This window comes from Artibeus jamaicensis, unplaced genomic scaffold, assembly GCF_021234435.1.
Source record: "Artibeus jamaicensis isolate MK-2021 breed Jamaican fruit bat unplaced genomic scaffold, CSHL_Jam_final scaffold_916, whole genome shotgun sequence".
Classification (NCBI taxonomy): Eukaryota; Metazoa; Chordata; class Mammalia; order Chiroptera; family Phyllostomidae; genus Artibeus; species Artibeus jamaicensis.
The window spans coordinates 49,281,961-49,304,736 of NW_026522059.1; the positions used below are offsets into that span (position 1 = coordinate 49,281,961).

The 22,776-nt window shown below is 37.9% G+C and overlaps 1 long non-coding RNA gene across 4 annotated transcripts in view; it reads left to right on the forward strand.

Moving 5' to 3' along the window:
• The first annotated feature begins 512 nt into the window (after positions 1-512).
• LOC119062757 (uncharacterized) overlaps positions 513-22,776 on the forward strand; it is a 30,676-nt gene continuing 8,412 nt past the window's right edge. The window contains exons 1-5 of one of the 4 annotated variants that reach the window (XR_008390746.1): positions 513-681; positions 4,121-4,269; positions 10,003-10,147; positions 11,888-12,056; positions 19,621-21,473. This is a non-coding gene — a long non-coding RNA (uncharacterized LOC119062757). Of the gene's footprint in view, positions 682-4,120; positions 4,270-10,002; positions 10,148-11,887; positions 12,057-19,620; positions 21,474-22,776 lie in introns of those variants that run through there. The other 3 variants (XR_008390747.1, XR_005085044.2, XR_005085043.2) reach the window with 3 other exon arrangements.

Below are 22,776 nucleotides of genomic sequence, written 5' to 3' on the forward strand. Positions count from 1 at the left end.
GGAAGGGAATAACATTCTCTACATTATTTTAATTTTTTCTTTTACGTTCAACATGAAACATATATTAGCTTTTGTTTTGCCTTTGCAAAGTGATCCTTTCTGTTTGTTTTCATTGAAAATGTGTTTCAGCTGGGTATAAAGTGATTCCTCTTCATGTCACCTTTCCCTTGAGAAGAGGGACTATGGAATTATACAATTATTTATTTACTCAGGCAACTGTAAATCTTTATTCTTCTCCTATGTCTTCCATAATTCATGCTGACAACTGCAGGAGAAAAAATGCAACTTTTAACATTAAATTTCTGAGTTTTTGTCCTAAACTTAAAAGTTGTAGGATTGTTATTTCTCATGGGTCGATTGCCAAGTAGTTATTTTAAATGATAGCATTTGCTTCCTGTTTTCAAGTGTTATCTGAAATCAACTACTCAAATATAGACTGGTTCAAAACATAGTGCTTAAATTAGACTTCACATGGGTCACAGTGACAGTTCTGTCCCAGGAAAGGTGTCATGGATCATTCAGGCAATGCAGCTGCCCTGACTGCAGTAGGTCCCAAGCACATACAAACATCCCTGCCGACAACCACAGATCCCAGCTGTACTTCAAGTTTGTGTCACTACTCCATGGCTCTGAAACCTGCAGGCTGCTTCCATCTGGTGAGGTCTGGGGTATTTCTGGAAGGTGGGTGATTTCCATACTTCCTTTATACTGTTGTCTTGCCCTGGTACAAAAAAAAGAAGGGAAATGGATATTTCTCCTGCATGTTTCTTTTGGTATAATCTGTTTGGACTGCAGGTATCTATGAGAATTTCCTTCATGCTGGATTTTCTGTAGAGCCACCCAATTGTATTACTGTATTTCATTTGCAGTGGCCAGGGCACATTTTGTTTTCATTAAGAGTGTCCTCACATACCAGTCTCAGTAATTGCTTCAAATATAATAGCAGAATGTATTTGTTGTGCTGAAAATGCCAGAGATTTGGGGTAAAAAGAAGCAGTGATACAAAGTGGATACTTGAGTGTATGGTTCTGTGAGCAATAATGAGTAGATGAAATTGTTGTATATTAAGTTCTCAATAGCCAAATAATGAAATACCATCCAGGTAGCTTTCCTTTGTTCAACAACGAGACATTAATGTGATAGTGACATTAATGATGTGCTCATTACTACAGGCAGTTAGTTTCCTTTTACTTGATCACAGAGCTGTGGGTCTTATGCTTGCCACAGTGTCAGCATACAGACCTCACTGATGATCGACTAGCATTACTAAAGTCTGTGAGCAGATGGAAATTCATGTACCATGGGTGAATCTGGCTGCTTCTTGTTGAATCAGTCCGGAAGCTCTGATGCTTTACTTCAAGGATGCTGCATGCTGTAGACTCTTCATATAAGATACCACCTTCCCTCCCATCACTGAAGTTAGGTGCTCAGCAGACGAATGTGCTTACTGATACCTTTTATGTTTTATAGTGATGGCATGTTCGCTGAGTCATTTTGCTTGAGTTAGCTACATGTTATCCAATTGGATGCCTTACTCTAGAAGAATGTTTGCGGAATAAGTCAGCCAGTATTCCTACGTACATTCCATGTGACTGCGTGTTGTAATGATGAGCCATCAACACTGGGGGATCTCATCTGACTTTGAGAGATGATATTTGGTTGAATGTTAGTGTGGTCATGTCTGGCAGCCCACCAGTCATGCCCCTTGGCTGTGAAAGGATTTGATGAGTCAGCTCAATGGTGCAAACTTCACTTGTTACCATGATCTTGAAATCTAGCAATGATATTTTTGGGTACAAAATTTTGATTCAAATTCCAGATTTATTTCTGGCTGAAGGTCTTAAGTCATGAGGCTACCACCAATACACTTGCACCAATATTCTGAGGGCTGGGCCCCAAAGCTGCCTGCAGGCTTTATGAGTTACAGAAGCACTGCTCTGTATTCCCGCCTATAGATGTGAATGTCCAGTGACCCAAGTCGTGATGAGGAGCTGCCTTCTACCACATATCTTTCCAGAAGGAAGATGCATTTCCTGTTTTTTGTGTTCCTACCTGCAGGCCATACGTGCTGTTACACAGATCAATATAGCTCAGCATGACTTTGTGCCCAGACATACAATTGCTGGGAGGTTTGCATAGAAGAGTTAGGAAATCCTTGTCATTACTCATCATTATTAAGCAATCAATTTCCCTGGAAACCTACTTATGTTGGAACAGATAAGCTGACAGCACTCTGAGTAGCTTTTCACTGATGTGCACTGTCCAGGCCCTTGTTTACTTAGGACCTGCCTAACGGTCAATAACTGTCAGACCCAGTGGATCCATAGGTTGTCTCCAACACAGCAGTTAGTTCTCCCTCAGGTAAATCACTGAAAAAAAATAGTTAAAAGAAAAAAACTAAAGGATGACCAACTCTGAGAGCCAAAAGTGGGAAAAGAAGTTTGTGCATTGTAGAGCACTGTAGTTGTGCAAAGCTTAGTGGGAGAGGCTTTGTGGCTTGGCCCCGGGGGCTGGCTTTCTTCTAACAGATAGAGGTGGAGAGCAATTAGAGTCTGAAAGTATAAGCAAGCCAATCTATTGTGTTTATACAGAGAGGTTCCCCTGAAGTGAGGCAAAAACAGAGACACAAGTAATGAGTACATGTGTTTGGAAGAAGTATAAGTTACTTATAAATATTATAGCGGCGTCGCTATAGTTAAAGGTCTGGCAGCATTTCCATTATAAACTCTCATTGTCAGGGGTTTAAAACTCTGCTGTAAAAATTCCAGGCTGCAACTTGGCATCCCAGGATATGCCTGGGAACAAAGCATTTATCCTTTGTTAGACCTCCTGCAGGTTTCTCATGGCCTTTCCCTTTAACCCTGCTTATGTCTCTGCCCCTGTAATTCTGTTTGCATCTACAAGTGGAGCAAAATGGCAGCTCTAGAACCCATCCGGCCCAGTGAATTCCCTTGATGGGAAGAGGGAGCTTCTGCTGGGAAGCACTCACGTAATTTCATTGATCTCTTTATAGGACATGAAGTTTTATTTGTATAACATGCTTTCTCAATTGTAAGTGGCTCCTGTGATCACAATGACTAAGGGCCAGATGGCACTGGACATGCAAATAAAGTTGTGAAAACACAATGAAATTAAAAATGCTAATATCTGAGAGTTAAACATTTTGTGTAGCTAGCTTCTTTAGGGTCCATCAGTGATTTGTAAGGAAATCTCTGCAAGGCTGCTGTCCTAAGAGACTATGCTCACCAAGGAAAGCCCTATGCTTTATATTTGATTCATAAAGTGAACAGTTTAAACGAAACTGTCCAGCCAATTTGACACAGGGTTACATGAACATAATTAATATACTGTTAAAGAGTTTTCTGGAGTTAATCTGCAAACAATCTTAGGCTAACAAAATAACTTTTGAGAGAAAAATTTTGTTTTCTCTCATTACATGTTAGCAGCATGTAGGGAATTTAACCAATAAATGCTCTGTCTCTGGTGAGCATTAGCTTAAACTGAATACAAATCTGACAAAAAGGATCACATTCGTCTGTCTCCAGTGACCAGCAGTTAGATGCTGTGCTCGTGTCTCGCCGCAGGTGATGTGGGTGGACTGCTGCACTTAGGGGCAGTGCATCTGGACTTGGCCAATGGTGAGCTTTCCATTCCAGTCTCATCTGGTCCTAGCAATTTCTGCTCTTTTATCGTTGCATTATCCCCATTTGTTATATTCCTGAAGCAGCTACAAATAAATACCTTTTTCTGCAGTACCAGACTGACAGGAGCTGTGTCACCAGAGACATCTTGAATAGTTAGAGGAAAAATGGTTTTTAAAACAATATGTCAGGAGGCTTAACTGAATATGTGCCAAGAAGTTTGTAGATTCCAGAACTTGCAAATTGAAAAAGAGAAGGAAAAGACCACAATAAGTTGAGGGCCATGGCAAGTCTGGATAGATGCTTTGTTGGGGAGCTGAGCATTTCTTCCAATAATTTATTGACCATCGAAGGTAGTCAAAAGCAAGTATGAAACTTAAGAAAAAACATTTTTTTCAGTTTTTGTTCATGAGCTTGTATTTGATCTTATTTTCATCTTTATCCCAGGACATAGCCATTGATTTGATATTTTTTATTAGAGAGAGAAAGGAGAAGAGTGGGAGAGTGAGGGAGAGAAGCATGAAAGCATGGACTGGCTACCTCCTTCACATGACCTGACTGGGAACTGAACCCATAAGCCAGGTGTGTGTGCCAGCTGGAATCAAACCTACAGCACTCTGCTTCACAGGTCAGTGCTCCAACCAACCAAGCCACACCAGTCAGGGGTGTATTTAATCCTAAACTCATGTTACTCTCTGAATCACCATATCATTTCTAAACTGGTAAAATCAATCTTTATCAAAAGGAGCATTACTAGCAATTGCCATTTGCTGTTTACTCCATTTTGTCAAAACGAGAGCTTAACTGATATATATTAGACTGACTTAACTACATTAAAAAAGTCACTGTTAAAACAGACACATCAATCTTAGTTGAGCCCATGGTATAAAAAAGTAAGAACAAAAAGTAAAACTACTTGAGTTACAGTGACACAGCTTGGATTTTCAAGCTTATTCTCAAATGCCTTGGCTTTAGGTTAGATCCTAGGATATAGAGACTGAGGACTGGAGATTCTGATTTAACTTCAGATTTATCTTTCTCTGATTGGCATGGGTGCGGGGCATATAAACTGGGCTGAATCCAAAACATCAGTATTAAACATCAAAGTTGCTCTGGAATAGTGTGGAATAGTCATATAAAGTAGAATATTTTAAAAGGAAATTAATGATTGAAACATGCTTCTAATCTAATCAGCACAATACTTTCTTGAACTATGAGTCACTGATTAATTGTATATTTTGCTTTGTTTTGGAGAAAAAGTGAAAAATCCATGGAGGTCTCAAGAGGCTTGCTGAGCTTCTTTTCCTTTTTTTCCTCTCTATTCTTTATTCCTTGTCTCATCAGTTCAAGGACCCCTAGGTGACAAGATGCATAAAAACATTTTAACTATTACTTACAAGTGAGAACAACAAGCACATAAAGGAGATGACAACCCCTTGCCAGGCTACATGGAGGGCTTTGGGTCTTGACAGTTTACACGTTGCCCTCTTCCACAGTGCTGTGGCCTTGGGACTTGAAGAGACCAAATAGTGTACGAAACCTAGACAAACCGCATTGATTTGAAGCACACAAATGGAAATATATGATTACTATGTTTATTTTACAATTAATAATTGGTTGAGACATTTGTTTCCCATTCTTAATGGCTTTTTTCAAGAGGGACATTTGAAATCTATTATTTCAACTTTAAGCTTTGCAAATTTATATCAGCTCCTTCCTGGCTGCCAGTAATAACTTTTCTCTCACGTTAAACAAACACACACATACACATTACTCAGCAGAGCAGCCATAAACCATATATAGTTCTTTTTATAATCCAAACTATTAACATAACTTTTCAAAACTACCTGCACTGTTTTTTTTCTTTCATTGAAGTTGCTAATTAAAACTGTTTTACTTCAGTCATTTTTTCTTCCTAGCTGAACTTAGTCCTGAAGTGCCCCAGGACCTCAGGCCATCAATAGTGGGGACGATCCACTTAGGGACATTTTAAAATAATTTTCATACTTCTTTTTTCATGGTAGTCAAGTTGGGGATAGGTGAGGGAGTTTTATCACAGTGTAGTTTTAGTTGTTCCATATGTGTTGATAGTCACCACTAATAATTTCACTCTTGCTGGGATTACATATGCTGAAGGAGAAAGTCTTCTTTCGTTCAAGTAGAACTGACTGCCTTCAGGACTACACAAGATTTTGTGCTTTCCATATAAGAGCTGAGAGGGTGAGGAGAGGGTGGGGCAGGACTTCAACACTTGACCTGAGGGGATTAGCCAGTGTCCAATTCCCACAGCGTTTTAAATTTAAACAGTCCTTACTTCTGCTATATATGTTAGCATTTTACTTTAATAAGAAATTGATCTATAATTCTGTAGTAAATCGGTGCTCTTGTTTCGGGAAGGTATGCCTTGCTTATCCTGAATCTTCACAAAGTTCCCAAGGGATGTATCGCCTGCTTGGGATGATGAAGGGCGAGCCTGGCTTGATAGGCACAGCTCCAGTGCAGTTCCTAGCTCCTTTTCATGAAACTGCTGTTACTGTTTCAGTGCAGTGTTGCCTGCCAGTGGCCCCTTAGCACCAAATGCAGTGCACAAGCCCTTGTACTAAGAAGCAGGACCTAGGAGAGCTAAGTTGATGGTTCCCTGTCCTGCATGTCCTGGAGGTAACTGTCTACCTATCTGCCCACATAATATGGTCACTCCCAGGTACTCAACTTTCCTCTGTCCTAGCAGTTACGCATGTCCTGGTGTTAACTGTACATCTGTCTCTCCACCTGACACAGGTACTCCTAGGTACTTGGCTATGTCTCCAGTAGTTATAAATCTCCTTGAGGTAAATTTTTTGCTGTTTGGCTTTATCATTGCAACATATAATACTTATTGGCAGTAATCCTGTTGCCCTTAATACCTTGTAGTCACTGTCATTTACATTATGCAATGCATATCTGTCACATAGGCAAGGAGAGAGACCTCTGGGCTGGAAATGATGGGAAGGGCTTCAGATGTTGTCAGTATTTGGGTCCGGGTACAGACCTGCCAGCAAAGGTTCAGGCATTCTTGCCCTGAGAAATCCTCATTCCCTTAGCTTCAGGCCCTGGCCACCAACCTGGACACGTGCTACAAGAAATGAAGGGGCACCTGGGCTGTGTTGTATACCTAGATGTTGTTTTTAAGTTTGTTAGGAGATTTAGAAATGGATCATGAACTTCATTTTGTTCTTTCTATGAACCCAGTGTTGGTGTTCATGGACCCAGGCCTAAAAAATGTAGGGGCTTGGTGGGTCCAGCTGCATCTCTGGAAAGAAATAATCCACACACTGCTGCATATAATTATAAAATAAATGCTGTATATTTCAGATATAAAATTTAAATAGCTTCTCTGTGAATGACAGATTGAATATTGCTAAAATACTGTGTTATAACATGAATATTTTTTTCTTTTTTTTAAATTTTTTTATTGATTATGCTGTTACAGTTGTTCTATTCCCCCTTTCATTCCCCTCCACCCTACCCCCCCATCCCCACCATTACCCGCCCTTTAGTTTATGTCCATGTGTCTCAAGTCCTTTAGATTCTATATTTCCCATGCTATTCTTGCCCCCCCCCTTCTATTTTCTATCTACTGTCTATGCTACTTATTTTCTATACCTTCTCCCCTCTTCTCCTCCTCCCACTCCCCTGTTGCTAACCCTCCTTGAGATCTTCATTTCTATGTTTCCACTCCTGATCTAGCTGTCCTTTTAGTTTGCTTTCGTTTTAGGTGTGGTTGTATATTTAATGAAGTAGTTATTTAATTCTCCCTTTATTTGTGAGGGGGGGGCAAATAATTTTTACAGGAGAAAACTGAGCTTTTTCTGTGTGAGAACAGTCTAATTGATCTCTTTACCAAGAATGGTACATGACATATAGTGGGTGCCCAATAAATTTTGTTAACCAAATAACACAATTTTTAAATCACGTTTTCATCCCTATGTACTATAAGAATTGAAATTTCTTTCCCTGGAAGTCTGCCTCTTTGTAATACTATAACTAAATATATTTCTCCAAATAAAATACTTATTTGTAAACTTCTTAGGCCCTGCCTAAAATAGAAATAAAGTATTAACTTTTAAGTATTATGAATAATATGTAAAAAGTAGAGACAATTACAGAAGAAAATCATAAAGTAATTTGAATATTGTAATTGGACATATATTAAACTAATTAGTTGTTTTAACCTAAAGAAGAAAAGACTAAGGTTACTTCCAGATGTATGGATGGCTGAATAATTTATAATTTTGCAGAACACAGACTAAAAGAAATAGAATAATTGATTAAAAATTTAAAAGATTGTTTAAAAATCTTGTAGATTTTTCAACATTGGAAATTAAAAACAATAAGATGTGCAATAGTTTTTCTTTACAGTGAAGTCTGCTGCAATGCTAGAATTTTAAGGTAGTTTTGCTTAAATATTTTTTCCAAGAGAAAAAAATATACAGTTTTCTTATGCTGGGGTCATGTGGGAGATCATAACTATTTGATGGTGTGAAGACATAATCATTGTTACATTACTTATGAAAAAGTACACTTTTCTTACAAAAATTATAAGAGATGGAAAATTGCCAAGTATCTTTTAACTGAGAAGGGAAGCTAATCCGCAAGGCTCACTTCCTTCCATTGCTGTTGTTTTCTATGGAAATAGAGAAAATCCTTCCCATACTGCCAATCCATTCTTGTCAGGGCAGGAGATGTTAATAGTCCAGGACAGAAAAAAGATGATGCACTATTTGTTGATTTCTCTTCCATCACCAGGGGCCAGAAGGAGGCCTTTGGCAACTAACAAGGAAATAGGAAATGGTCTGTGGTAAATATTCCCCTTCAATGACCTGTTCTGACAACAACACTATTGAGGTTTAAAATGAAGGAACTCAAATGAATAATGGGTGTGCTCTAAAATACTTTTAGTTTTTACAGGGAATGACATCAAGTAAATTTTTGTTTTCCTCACATTTAAGCAATTATAAAAATTAAAAACAAAATAACTATATTAACATAAACAAAAATCACCCACAATTTCAATATCCCATAAAATTTTCTGTTTAAAATTTTTCTTTAATATCAGATGTTAAATTTTGAAGACAAAAAATATGAAATAACTCAATATTGGGGAAAGATTGCATAAACAAGTGCTATTCAATATACGATGGATATGGAAGGTTTAGAATAAGATACAGCATCTTAGAAGTTAACATTAGCTTATGTGATTGTAATTTTAGGGTGCATATTATTTGGAGTCTGTGAGGAAGGTCAGCACAAAAGTAATAAAAAATAAAACAAATGTACAATATCTATCCTAATTTTTCTTTCATTGCAGTGTTCATGATCAGTAAATTACTAATTTACTTACTCAGGGTACAAAACCTTCCTAAGAGTCTTCACATTCCTATACTTATATTTAATATCCTTGTGTATTGGTATGCTTTTTTCTCTGTAACATATTATATCTTAAAGTAGTATTTATTGGCCATGGTACTTCTTTTCTGTATAATTTATATTTTTCACATGAAAAAAGCTCTTTGCCTTTTAAACATATCAGAAATATTAAAATATATTTATTATTTTATTGAATTTATTGGGGTGACATTGGTTTGCAAAACCATACCTGTTTCAAGTGCATAACTCGATAAAACATCCTCCGCACACTGCATCAGGCACCCATTACCCAAAGCAAAGTTTCTTTTCATTCCAATTTTCCCCTCTTTGACCACTTTCACCTACCCATCATTCCCCTCTGGCTATCACCACACTGTTGTCAGTGTCTATGTATTATATATATACATGTAAATGGTTTTTTCCTTACTTTTCACCTTCTTTGTTCTGGTCTCCAAACCGCCTTCACTGTCAACAAACAGCTGTCAGCCTGTTCCATGCGTCCATGCTTCAATTCTATTTTGTTTATCAGTTTAGTTTGTTCATTAGATTCCAATAAGAGTCTATGTGAGATTATATAATATTTGTCTTTCTCTGACTGGCAAATAGTAAGATTTCTTCTTCCATTTCTTTTCTTTTTTCTTTTCTTTCTTTCTGGCTGAGTAGCATTCCATTGTGTAAATGCACCACAGCTTTTTTATCCTCGTATTACTGTTGGGCCCTTGGGCTGTTTCCACATCTTAACTCTTGTAAATAATGCAGCAATGGACATAGGGGTGCATATATTCTTTTAAACTAGCATTTTGGATTTCTGAATATATTCTAAGAAATGGGATTGCTGGGTCGTAAGGCAGTCCCACTTTTAATTTTTTGAGGGAACTACACTCTTTTCCACAGTGGCTGTACCAATCTGCATTCTCACTAACAGTGTGTTGGGAACCACCCTGCCTGATTTCAGGAGCTATAAAACCCCATGGCAAGGCTGAGTGAATGACCTTCAGACTGTGAACCACTAAGGAGACAAAGCTTATCTCCCTGGCAGGAGTGCTGCTTCTGCTTCATCCATCTCTGGCCCCAGTGCTTGGCCGGTTAGTCAATAACAGGTAAGACCCCTCAGAGGGCAGGCAACCTAAGCCAGACATAATCACTTGGGAGGCCCTCAAGGAAGGACTTGAGGAGCTGCAGCAAAGAGGGGGTGATGAACCCTCACTCCCCAGATATTCTGACATAGCCTGAGTCCCCATTTCTGTCTGGGAGAAGCGCTTTCTGGCTCTAATCCACGTAAGCCTAAAAACCTATAATGGGGGAGACAGTGCAGCCCTTTGCTGGCTAGAGTAGGTTCTGGGGTGATCAGGCATAAGAAAGAGTTCCTAAAGTCCTGAGAAGCCTGCTCTGCTAAGAGTGCTTCCATTCATATGATAAGGGTCCAAGCAGGAAATGAGTATGTCTGCCAAAGTTTTTGCAACCCCCTTACCTGACAGACACTGACTCAGATTAAGCCCTCAGATTTCTTTGAAATGATATCTATTGTTTGATTCTTGCCACCTGATACTGACTGAGGAGCTTTACCTGTATTCCTGTGTGTTACAAACCTAATAAAAGCCATTGAGGAAGGGGCTCTTGGTCCTTCTCCTTTGAGAGATTGACCACCTCTCCTCCCCAGGCAGATCATGTCTTGGTAGTTTTATTTCCATCTGTGGCGGACTGGGGGACTTGCATGCAAAGTTTCCCCCACAACAGTGCACTAAGGTTCCCTTTTTTCCACAACCTCTCTAGCACTTGTTGTTTGTTGATTTATTGATGATGGTCATTCTGACAGTTGTGAGGTCCTTTCTCAATGTGGTTTTAAGTTGCATCTCTCTGATAATAAGGATGTTGAACATTTTTTATATGCTTATTGGTTATCTCTATGACTTCTTTTGAAAAGTGTCTGTTAAAGTCCTTTGCTCATTTTTTAATTGGGTCATCTGTCTTCCTGGCATTGAGTTGTATAAGTTCTTTATATATTTTGGAAATTGGCCTCTATCAGATGTATCATTGTCAAATATGTTCTCCCATACCATGGAGCCCCTTTTCATTTTGTTGATGGTTTCTGTTGCTATGCAAAAGCCTTGTATGTTGATGTAGTCCTCTGTGATTATTTTTCCTCTTGCCCCTTGCCTAAGAGATATATTGGCAAAAATATCACTACAAATGATATCTGACATTTTACTGTCTATATTTTTCTAAGATTTTTATGTAACTTATATGTAAGTCTCTTAACCATTTTGAGTTTATTCTTTGGTATGCTGTAAATTTGTGGTCTAATTTCATTTTTTTCATGTACCTGTCCAATTTTTCCAACACCATCTCAAAAGAGATTGTCTTTACTCAGTTGTATGCTTTTAATCTCCTTTGTCAAATATTAATTGACCATGTAGGCTTGGGCTGAATCTGGGCTCTCTGTTCTGTTCCATATCTATTCTAGTGCCAATACCTGGCTCTCATTGCAATGGCCTTGTAGTATTGTTTGTTATCAGGTAGCATGATACTTCCAATTTTGTTCTTCTTTGTCAAGATTACTGAGGAAACCTGGGGCCTTTTCTGGTTCTATATAAATTCTTGGATATTTGTTCTAGATATGTGAAATTTGCCATTGGTATTTTAATTTGAATTTCATTGAATCTATAGTTTCTGAATATTATTTTTATATCCTACTACTTCGATGAATTCATTTACTAGATCTAGTAGTTTTTTGGTGGAGTTGTTATGGCTTTCCATGTACAATATCATGTCATCTGTAAATAATGGCAGTTTACTTCCTCCTTTCTAATTTGGATGTACTTTATTTCTTTTTTTTTAAGCCCTTCTCCTCTTTATTTTAGCAATGGATTGTGGAAAATGAGAGAGTTTATCTTGACATGAAAATATTTCAACGCACAGCGATCTTGCCGGACGGGCTCATCAGCGTTTTCTGTACAACTGTTCCAGGAACTCGTATGCAACTGATCACCTCTTCCATCTGTTGAAAAGGTCAGAAAACAGCAGCAAACTGGGAGGGAAATGGCTTATCGCCAGAGCAATCATGTCTGAAGGTTTTCCAAGCGTATGGGTGTTTCCATCCTTCTGTCTCCATCTTCTTCCAGCAAAATGCAGGGTGTGTTGTACTTTATTTCTTAGTCTTGTCTGATGGCTGTGACTAGGATTTCTAGTACTACACTGAATAAGAGTGGTAAAAGCAAACATTCCTGTCTTGTTCCCAATCCTAAGGGAAATAATTTTTGTTTTTGTCCATCTAGTATGATGTTGGCTGTAGGCTTTTAATATATGACCATTACTATGTTGACATATGTTTCCTCTATTCCCACTTTGCTGAGAGTATTTGTCATAAATGGGTGCTGGATATTAACAAATGATTTTCTGCATCATTGATATGATCATGTAATTTGTATCCTTCATTTTGTTTCTGAAATGTATCATGTTTATTGATTGGCAAATATTGTATCAACCTTGTATGCCTTAAGTAAATCCCACTTGATCAATGTGTATGCCCTTTTTAATGTATTACTGGATCCGTTTTTGCTAATATTTTGTTTAGGATTTTAGCAGCCATGTTCACCAGGAATATTGTCCTATGATTTTCTTTTTTGTAATGTTTTTTATCTGGTTTTGGAATTAGGAAAATGCTGGCCTTGTAAAATGAGCTCTAAATCTTCCCTCCACTTGAATTTTTTGGAATAGTTTGAGAAGAATGGGTGTTATTTCTTTTTTGAATGTTTGGTAAAATTTGCCTCTGAAGTAATTTGGTCTAGGATTTTTGTTTGCTGAGAGTTTTCTGACTTCTGCTTCAATTTTATTACTTGTAATCAGTCTATTCAAGTTTATTGATTCTTCCTAATCCACTTTTGGAAAATCGTACATTTCTAGGACTTTATCTATTTTGCCCACATTGTCCAATGTGTTGGCATATTATTATTCATCATATTTTCTTACAATTCTTTGTGTTTCTGTGATGTCAGCTGTTACTTTTCATCTTTCATTTTTTTATTTCTTTATTTGGGTTTTCTCTCCTTTTAGATGGGTGCATTAATCTTTTGTTTGTTGTTGGTTTTTTGTCTCTATGTTATTTATTTCTTCTTCGATCTTTATTATTTCCTTCCTTCTACTCCCTCTGATCTTTTTTTTTTTTGCTGTTCTTTTTCTGTGTCTTTTATGTGTAGAATTGGATTGTTTACTAGAGATTTTTTTCTTCTTGACATAGGCCTGTAATGCTACAAACTTCCCTCTCAGGACTGCTTTTGCTGTGTCCTGTTGATTTTAGGTTGTTTTGTGCTTATTTTCATTTTTTCCTAGTAAATTTTTATTTCTTCTTTGATCTTATTGTTAATCTATTGGTTATTCAATAAAATGCTATTTAACTTCTATGTGTTTGAATGTTTTCCAGTTTTTTTTAAATTTGCAGTTAACTTCCAGTCATACCATTGTGTTCAAAGAATATTCTCATATAAATCAATCTTCTTAAATTTAATAAGACTTATTTTGTGTTCTAAAATGGGGTCTATCTTTGGGAATGTTCCATGTGCACTTAAGAGGAATGTATGTTCTGCTGCTTTCTGGGATTAAATATTTCATAAATATCAGTTAAATCCATCTGATCCAGGGTGTTGCTATTATCTTGTTGACTTTTTGTTTGGAAGATCTATCTATTGATGTCAATAGGGTGTTAAAATCCCCCACTATGACTATATTGCTGACAATCTCTCTTAATGTCCAAGACTTTGTATATTTATATGCTCCTGTATTGGTTTCATATAATTGGATTGATATTTTTAGTATTATGTCATGATCTGTGTCCTTTGTTTTGAACTCTATTTTTGTCTGATATATATTTTGATACCCAATTTTTTTGTTCCATGTGCATGGAATAGTTATTTTTCTATGCCTTCATTTCAGCCTGTGTCTACCTTTTGTTCTGGGGTGGATCTCTTGTAAACAGCCTATATATGGGTCATGTTTTCTTACCCATTCATCTACTCTATGTCTTTTGATTGGAGCATTTAATCTATTTACATTTAAGGTTATTATTGATAGATTTTAATTGTCATTTTATTGTTTATACCTGTGTTCCTCTCCATATATTTCTTTTTCTTTTTCTTTTCAAATGTTTCTTTAATATTTCTTGCAAGGCTGGTTTGGTAGTCATGAGCTCCTTTAACAGTTTTTGTTATTTTTATTTTGTTTGAGAAGCACTTTATTTCACCTTCCATCTTAAATGCTAAACTTGTTGAATAAAGTAGTCTAAGTTGTAGGTCCTTGCCTCCCATCACTTTGAATATTTCATGCCAATCTTTTCTTGCCTAAAGTGTTTCTGTTGACAAATCAGCTGACACACTTGTGGGAGCTCCTTGTAGGTATGTAATTGCTTTTCTTCTGCTGCTTCTGCTTTAAAGATTTCCTCTGTCTTTAACCTTTGCCATTTTAATCATGATGTATTTTGGTGTGGGCCTCTTTGGGTTCATCTTGATTGGGACTCTCTGTGATTCCGGAACTTGTGTAACTTTTTCCTTTACCAGGTTAGGGAAGTATTCAGTCCTAATGTTTTAAAGAATTTTATTTATTTATTTTTAGAGAGAGGAAAGAAGGAAGAAATATCAATTGGCTGCCTCTTGCATGCCCCTAACTGGGGACCTGGCCCTCAGCCCAGGCATGTATCTTGACTGAAAATTGAACTGGTGACCTTTTGACTTGGAGGACAATGCCCAACCCACTCAGACACACCAAACAGGGATCAGCTATTATTTCTTCAAACAGATTTTCTATTCCTTGCTTACACTGTTCTCCTTCTGGAACTCCTATGATGTGGATGTTATGTGTTTGATGTTGTCCCAGAGGTCCCTTAAATTTTCCTCATTTAAAAAAATTCCCTTTTCTTTTATTTTTCTCTTTTATTTTATTTTTTAAAATATATTTGATTGATTATGACATTACAGTTGTTCTATTCCCTCCTTCATTCCCCTCCACCCTGCACACCCCTCCCCCACCATTCCCCCCTTTAGTTTATGACCATGTGACTCAAGGTTTTTAGATTCTATATTTCCCATACTATTCTTGCCATCCCCCCATCTATTTTCTACCTACTGTCTATGCTACCTATTTTCTGTACCTTCTCCCCCCTTCTCCTTCTCCCACTCCCCTGTTGCTAACCCTCCATGTGATCTTCATTTCTATGGTTCTGCTCCTGATCTAGCTGTCCTCTTAGTTTGCTTTTGTTTTAGGTGTGGTTCTTAATAACTGTGAGTTTGCTGTCCTTTCACTGTTTATCTTTTTTATCTTCTTTTTTAAGGTGAGTCCCTTTAACATTTCATAAAGTAAGGGCTTGGTGATGATGAACTCCTTGAATTTGATCTTAACTGAGAAGCACTTTATCTATCCTTCCATTCTAAATGAAAACTTTGCTGGATAGATCAATCTTGGATGTAGGTCTTTGGATTTCATGACTTGGAATACTTCTTCCCAGCCCCTTCTTGCCTGTAAGGTCTCTTTTGAGAAATCTGCTGACAGTTTGATGGGAACTCCTTTGTAGGTGACTATCACCTTATCTCTTGCTGCTTCTAAGGCTCTGCTCCTCATACATAACAGGCACAAATAGAGAAAAACATTATTGCTCAAGAAGAACTCAAAGCCCCAGAGCCCATAACTCTAAGCAATGAAGAAATAGCAAAACTGTCAGATGCACAGTTCAAAACACTAGTGGTCAGGATGCTCACAGAACTGGTTGATTTTAGTCACAAATTAGAGGAACATATGAAGGCTAAACTAATTGAAATGAAGGGAAATGCACAGGAAACCAATAGTAATAGAAAGGAAACTGGGACTCAAATCAAGGGAGTGGACCAGAAGGAAGAAAAAAATGACCAAACAGAAAAGGATGAAGAAACAAGAATTCAAAAACATGAGGAGAGGCTTAGGGACCTCTAGGACATCTTTAAACGTTCCAACATCCGGATTATAGGGGGTCCCAGAAGGGGAAGAGGAACAGCCACGAGTGGAAAACTTATTTGAACAAATAATAAAGGAGAACTTCCCCAATCTGGCAAAGGCAATAGACTTCCAGGAAATCCAGGAAGCTCAGAGAGTCCCAAAGAAGTTGGACCCAAGAAGGAATACACCGAGGCACATCCCTTTTCTTTTAGATGCTCTGCTTGGGTCCTTACTGTTATCTTCTTTGAATTGCTAATTCGATCCTCTGCTTCATCTAACCTGCTGTTGATTCATTCTAGTGTATTCTTCATTTCAGCTTTTTCTTTATTTCTAACTGGACATTTTCATGGTTTATATATCCTTTTCAATTCTTGTCATCTCTTTGTTTAAGTTCTCACTGAGATCATCCATTGTTCTGCTAAGGTCCTTAAGCATCCTTAAAATTGTTGTTTTAAAATCTGCTTGTGTTGTTTTGGTTAGTTCTATTTCATTTAATTATTTTTCTGGGGATTACTCATTCTTCTTTTGGGGGCACTTTTCTTTGTCTCCCCGTTTTGTCTCTGTATATTGGGTAGGTCGGTTATGATCCCAAAACTTGTTATAATAGCTTTATGATGAGGGTGTCTTATTGGGCTCACTGGCACAATCTTTCAGATCATCTGAGCTCCATCCTCTATGTGCACCTACCTGTTATAGTGGAGTCGTAAATGCTTCTGGCCTTTTTGTGGGTGGAGTTAAATCTTCAGGCTGCCTGACTCTAAGGATAAACCTTGATCACTGTGTATGGATCACTGTGGAAAAGCTATTTCCCCAAGGTAGAGTTGTTTACAGTAGGGTCTGGTGCTTGCTGGAATCCCTCTTTGTGTGCTGTTTGTGTGTCTAGTTGGGTTGAGCTCATTTGTATTCCAAAATGTACAACTGGTTGTATTGGTTCTGGGAATACTAGGGTGGGTTTAGGTACAGGTCAGTGTCAGACATTTAGTGTAATCAGCCTTGGTTCTTTTTTTTTAAATTAATTTTATTTAGTTATTTTTCAAGTACAGTTTTTTGTCTATTTCTCCCATCCCAGCCTCCCCCGCCCCTTGCTCCCCACCTCCCTCCCATTTCCACCCCCCTTAGTTCTCGTCCCTGTGTCCTTCCTATTTGTTCCTCCAAATCCCTCCCCTTTTTTCCCCTTAACTTCCCTTCCTTCTCCCCCCGGTCACTGTCCCCTTGTTCTCTATTTCAGTGTCTTTGGGTTTTTTTTTTCTGCTTACTTGTTTGTTTTGTTGTTTAGCTTCCTGTTAAAGGTGAGATCATATGGTATTTGTCTTTCAGCACCTGGCCTATTTCACTCAGCATAATGCTTTCCAGTTCCATCCATGTTGTTGCAAAAGGTAGTAGCTCCTTCTTTCTCTCTGCAGCATAGAATTCCATTGTGTACAATCAGCCTTGGTTCTTTATAAAGATGCAACCCTTGTATAAAGATACAATCTTTATACAAGAATTGTTTTTCTCCAGCTTAGAGCTGCAGACACATCTGTAAAAGGTATAAGGCTCCCTGACATTTGCTTCCCACTATCAGCTACTCAACCTCCCCCTGAGGTTGCCTAATCTTCCTCCAGAGCCCTCTGAAGTTAGACTGTAGGGTGGACCCAAGCTGGCTAGGTTGATAGCTTGGTAGGGTGGGACAGGTGGGGTCAGAAGTATGTGGCTAGTGCATTCCCTACTTGGGGGCTGCATGGTTAGGCGCTAGTTGAGAGAAAAGTAGCCCTTTCTCCAGAGCCAAACCACTCAGTCTTGGCCAGAGTTTCCAACTCCAGTTCCCCGAGGAGCAGCACGCCACAGGTTCAGGTTGTGTGCAGCCAGCCAGCCCCTCTGCAGGAGCAAGCCCAGCAGGGTGAAACCACTGAGGCTCATCGGGAATAGATCCAATCTCACACTGGAGTTGATGCCTGTTGTTCCTGCAGGTGTGGGGAAAGCACTCTGAACTGGTCCTGGACAGTAGCCTCCAAGGGAGACACATCTGAATGTTCCTGCTCTAAATAGCTCTCCCTTCCTCCTGCACAACTGATCTCTGTGGGGGCCGGGCTACCAGGACTTGATGGCACAAATTCAAACATCTCCCATTAGGGGGGAGAGGACAAGCCTATAGGATGGGGTCAGGCACTTTTCCTCTCCTTGGGATAGAATGGGCTGAGCTCACAGGGGAGATTGAAGTGGCCCCCACCATCCTCTGTGATGTAGACACACTACCCAGCACCTGCTGTCTGATTCCTGGACAAAAGCCTCCCCAGAGAGGGCACTCTGAAAGTCCCAGTTCTGTACAGCACTCTGATTCCTCCTACTTGTCTGAACTCGGCAGGGTGGGGCCATAGAGTGGCAAGGCAGGCCACGTGATTCAGCAGGTAGGGTGGGGGGGCACTCATTGTTCACAGGTGGGGAAGAATGTCTCCCTTTCCAAAGCTACACAGTTCAATTGCTGTCTAAGTTTCCCTAAGAACTTCCCCAGAAAAGAATACCCAAAATTCCCTATTGGGTGTGGCCAGCAGACCCCTCTGCAGGACCCAAGTGCAGCAGAGTGGTGTTACCAGAAGATGGAAAACTAGGCAGTGCATTCACTAAGCTGGTGTTGTTACAATAGGAGTGCTTGTCTCTGGGAAGGTAGTTTCTGGGACTCTAGCAGAATCTCCTTTTTTGCAAGTGGACTGAATCCTCACTGATTTTTCACCATCAGATGTTATGCAAGCTCCTTTACCCACCTCTGTTTCTCTGGGTTGGGGGTCCCTGTATGGGGTTGAGACCCCACACTCTGGAGGAAGGGAGTTTTGCAGCTGAGATACAATCTCCAGCTTTTCAACCAAGCTTCTCAGTGGTTGCTGGGGCATGTTCTTTCTGCATTTCCTTCCACCCTTCTTAGCAATCTCTATATGGCTTCTTCTGTAAATCTTTGGTTGTAAAATTTCAGTTCGGCTAGGCTTCAGTTAGTTATTTGGGTTGCTCTATAATTTAGCTGTAAATTTGATTTGGTACTGGGAACAGGTGAGTGTAGCTTCCATCTTAGAAACTACTCTACTCTGCAACCATCTTAGAAACTCTCTATATTATATATTTAAGTATATGTTGAATTGAACGTAACTTCTTACATAGTGGACACACAAATATTGTGTTTTCTACTCAAAGACGTTGGAATCTACTTAGTGTTCTAAACTTTTGCACTATATTAATTTTTAACTACTATCATATACACAATGAGAAGAGTAATATATTGGCTATTAACATATTTTAAAGTAAGCATATTTTAGAGCAGCAGAGTATATTTTATAACTCTTAATCTTCTACCTACATGTTTTATCACCCTATGAATAATAAAATTGAAGAAATAAAAAAACAATTAATTGGCTTTTGTTCTTGCTGGCTAATACCTGTGCGTTTAGCTGTTCTCTGAAATTCTGTTTGAATTAATGTTGTTATTTTATCTGCGCAACTGATATCTAGTATAAAATCAATAAAAGTGTTAAAAGTGGTAGAGGTGCTAGACTCACATCTTATATCGTTTAAAGTTTTAAGAAAATCTTTCAAGTGTCCTAAAGCCACACATGGAAGAATAACTCATTGAACCTCTTTTCCTCTTTAGACTCAAGCCTCAACTTGGAAGGAGCTGGAGCTTCTGCCTCAGGATCTGAATTCATTCCCATTGTTTTACTCAACAGAGTTCTGGGATCCTGGCTCCCTTGTTGTTATGACTGAAAATACAGGTTTTTACCTGTTCCCATTTTTAGTAAGAGTACTTATTTTTCTTCCTGAATATTTAAAAAGTTTAGGCTTGCTTCATCTTGCAAATGTTAATCTAGAGCAAACAGGATTTGAATATAAAAACAGATTTATGATTTGGAGAGTGTGAGCTTGGTTTTGGTTATTCTGTAAGAAGAGTTAGAAGTCTTCTGATGTAAGGACATGAGTGTAAGTCATAAGGCAAGAGAGTGAATGAAAGGAGAAAAAAACAGCTTAAACCATCCCCACTCCAAATACTTTAAAGCACAGAGTTTAACAAGGTGGTGACTTAAAAATTAACATTTAACTTGTATAAAATTTTAGCTCTAAAATTGACTAATCAGTATAGTCAGGTATAAAATTTTATACTCTAAAATTAACTAACCAATATGGTTGGGTATTCTTAATGCTGATAAAAATAAAGATTCTGGGTTTTTAAAAACGGATGTGTCATGGAAGTGTGTGCTTGAAACCTATATGATCCTGTTGACTAGTGTCACCCCAATAAATTTAATTAAAAAGCAGATTTTCTTATTTTAATATGTGTTTCCCATGCTATAGAGAATATGATACAGCACTACTTAACTTTGAAAAAATTAGAGATAATAAAATAATGTTCCAATCTATAGCAGCCCAATTTTTGTAGGACCTGGATGTCTATAGAAACTAGAAGACAATACGGAGAGAGAGCTGGAGAGGCTGTTTTTATAACCACTCCCATTTTTGGCTCTCAAATTAAATCATAAGGATTGTTAGAAAAAATAAATATTTTTTGCAAAACTTTAACATGCATGTGTTTATATATATCACAAGATCAGAAAGTTACTATTGTCTTAATCAGTACTTAGGACTGAGACAACTGGGGTGGGCTTTATGGTTTCTGAAATTACCAGTTATTCTAGATAATAGGATAAATGCTGTAAAAAATGATGCCCTTCAACTGAACCATGCAAATGTATTAGTATTATTTGATACAAATTATTTTGGTCCCACTTACTTATGTATATGTTGATTAGTTTTCCATGGTAATTTCACATTATTTCTTAAGATATCTGAAAACTTTTTCTTTATGATCATGCTCTTATACTTCCGATTTGGTGACATTTTTATTTTAGCTAAAACATGGACATTTCCCTAATTTGAAATGAGTTAATGTGAGCACAGATCCTAATCAGATCCAAAATTTTAAGTGCTCATAAAAATCTGAAATTCTGCAACAACACTAAATACCCATATGCAGAAAAAAGAAAAACCAATTTACGTATTTGTGGCACTTGCAGTGAACTTTCACAGCCATTTCTGCCGGGATTGTTTGTTAAGCATTCTACCATATTAATGTAGTTTTGGAAGAAAATGAAAAAGTGAAGTTTAAATGTCACATTCAAAGTACTATGAGTATAAGAAACATAATCCCAGAGCCAAAAATCACCAATAAAAACAAATTATACTACTTATGTAAACACTGCCCCTTAGGACAAGGAGGTGATGGGTTTTGGTGCAAAGGAAAAATGTATGCCATTAGGAAGTGAAGGTTCCTAATAGTCTTATGGTAGGCATTTGAAGAGGTTTTAAGTCTTTATTCAGAATGAATTGGGAACATTCTAGAGATGTCCTTCATTTATTTATTCAACAAATGATGGTCTCTGTTGGAACACTGAGCTACTGGCAACTCCTGATACCAATTGTCTTATAAATAAGCCCTTATATATGCTACTATTTATCCTCCTTAGAAAGCTTTCTCTCCGATCTTTCTGTAGTAGACTAGCCAGTCCATCACAAATAAACTTGGAATCTCCTTTGGGTCTTTTCTGATCCTTCAATCCTGGGTCAGTTCGCTCTTTCATGAGCTCCCATAACACCTTATACCTAGTGTTAAAATACAGATACAAGGACATAGATCCCCTACATCACCAATATGAAATCTCCCAATATGACTGGGCCAGCTCTTGTGACTGCAGAGCTCTTCTCCATACAGGATTAATTGTTCCATTATGTTAGACCAGGGGTCATTCTTAAGCACACTTTAAGCATTCCTAGGAAAATTTTTCTGCCAGCTGTTTACAAACCAGCTGACAGCAATGAATTGATACTCCATACAGGAAGCGTATAGTTCGTTACAATCATGAGTAGATAAATAGATTAGAATTTAATATTAATATTCAAATTTGTTGCAAATTGTTGAGCAAAAATATGCAGTGTTCTCATTGTGAGTGGAGGCTATAAGGGAATAATAAAATGGAACTCTCTTACTAAGCCTGGCAGTGATCTCTGGTATCGAGCCGCTAGGCAGAGTAATTCCATAATTCTAAGACATTAAAAAAATGTAGTTGATATATATGTAAAGTCAGTAAATTATATCCATGACTCCCCTGAGCCTCCTGCTTCTAGAATGTTCTGGAAGGAAACACAAGTGAGGTGGAGCCCAGTGAATGCAGAAACAGAACACTGATCTATCTAGAGACAGAGTTTTATTTCTGAGGCTCTAATGACTGTCGATGCTCTTTCTCAGCCTTCTTAAGTTTGTAGCATGGTCAGTTCAACTATAGCAGGTGCTTTGTGGGCATTATTATGTAGTAGCCAGTGCAGTAATATAATGTAAATTAATGTTGAGTCCTCAGAGGATGAAAAGCTACAAAAATTCAAGGTATTTCTAGAATTACCTGGCCTAATGGTAAACTGAGACCATGCAGCTGTCTCTCAGTATTTATTCTCAGGGAATTAATATGCTATCTTAAACTAAAGAAACAGAGAAAAGGTAGAGCACTCAGCACATGTTTCTGGGGAGTGACTTAAAAAAAGAATATAATGAATTTAGAGAAAAATTCACTGTTTAATATAAATATTTTTATTTAAGCTCAGTTGTTTTACAAAATTACCTTTCTTGTTGAGGTCTGTGTAAAAATCCTTCTATTTTTCTTATTAATTAGCAGTCTAAAGTTAAAACGAGTGCATAGTTTTTTGGAGACAAGTATATTATTTTGTGCTTCCTCCACTTTATTCTTCTCTAAAAGCCAAAGTC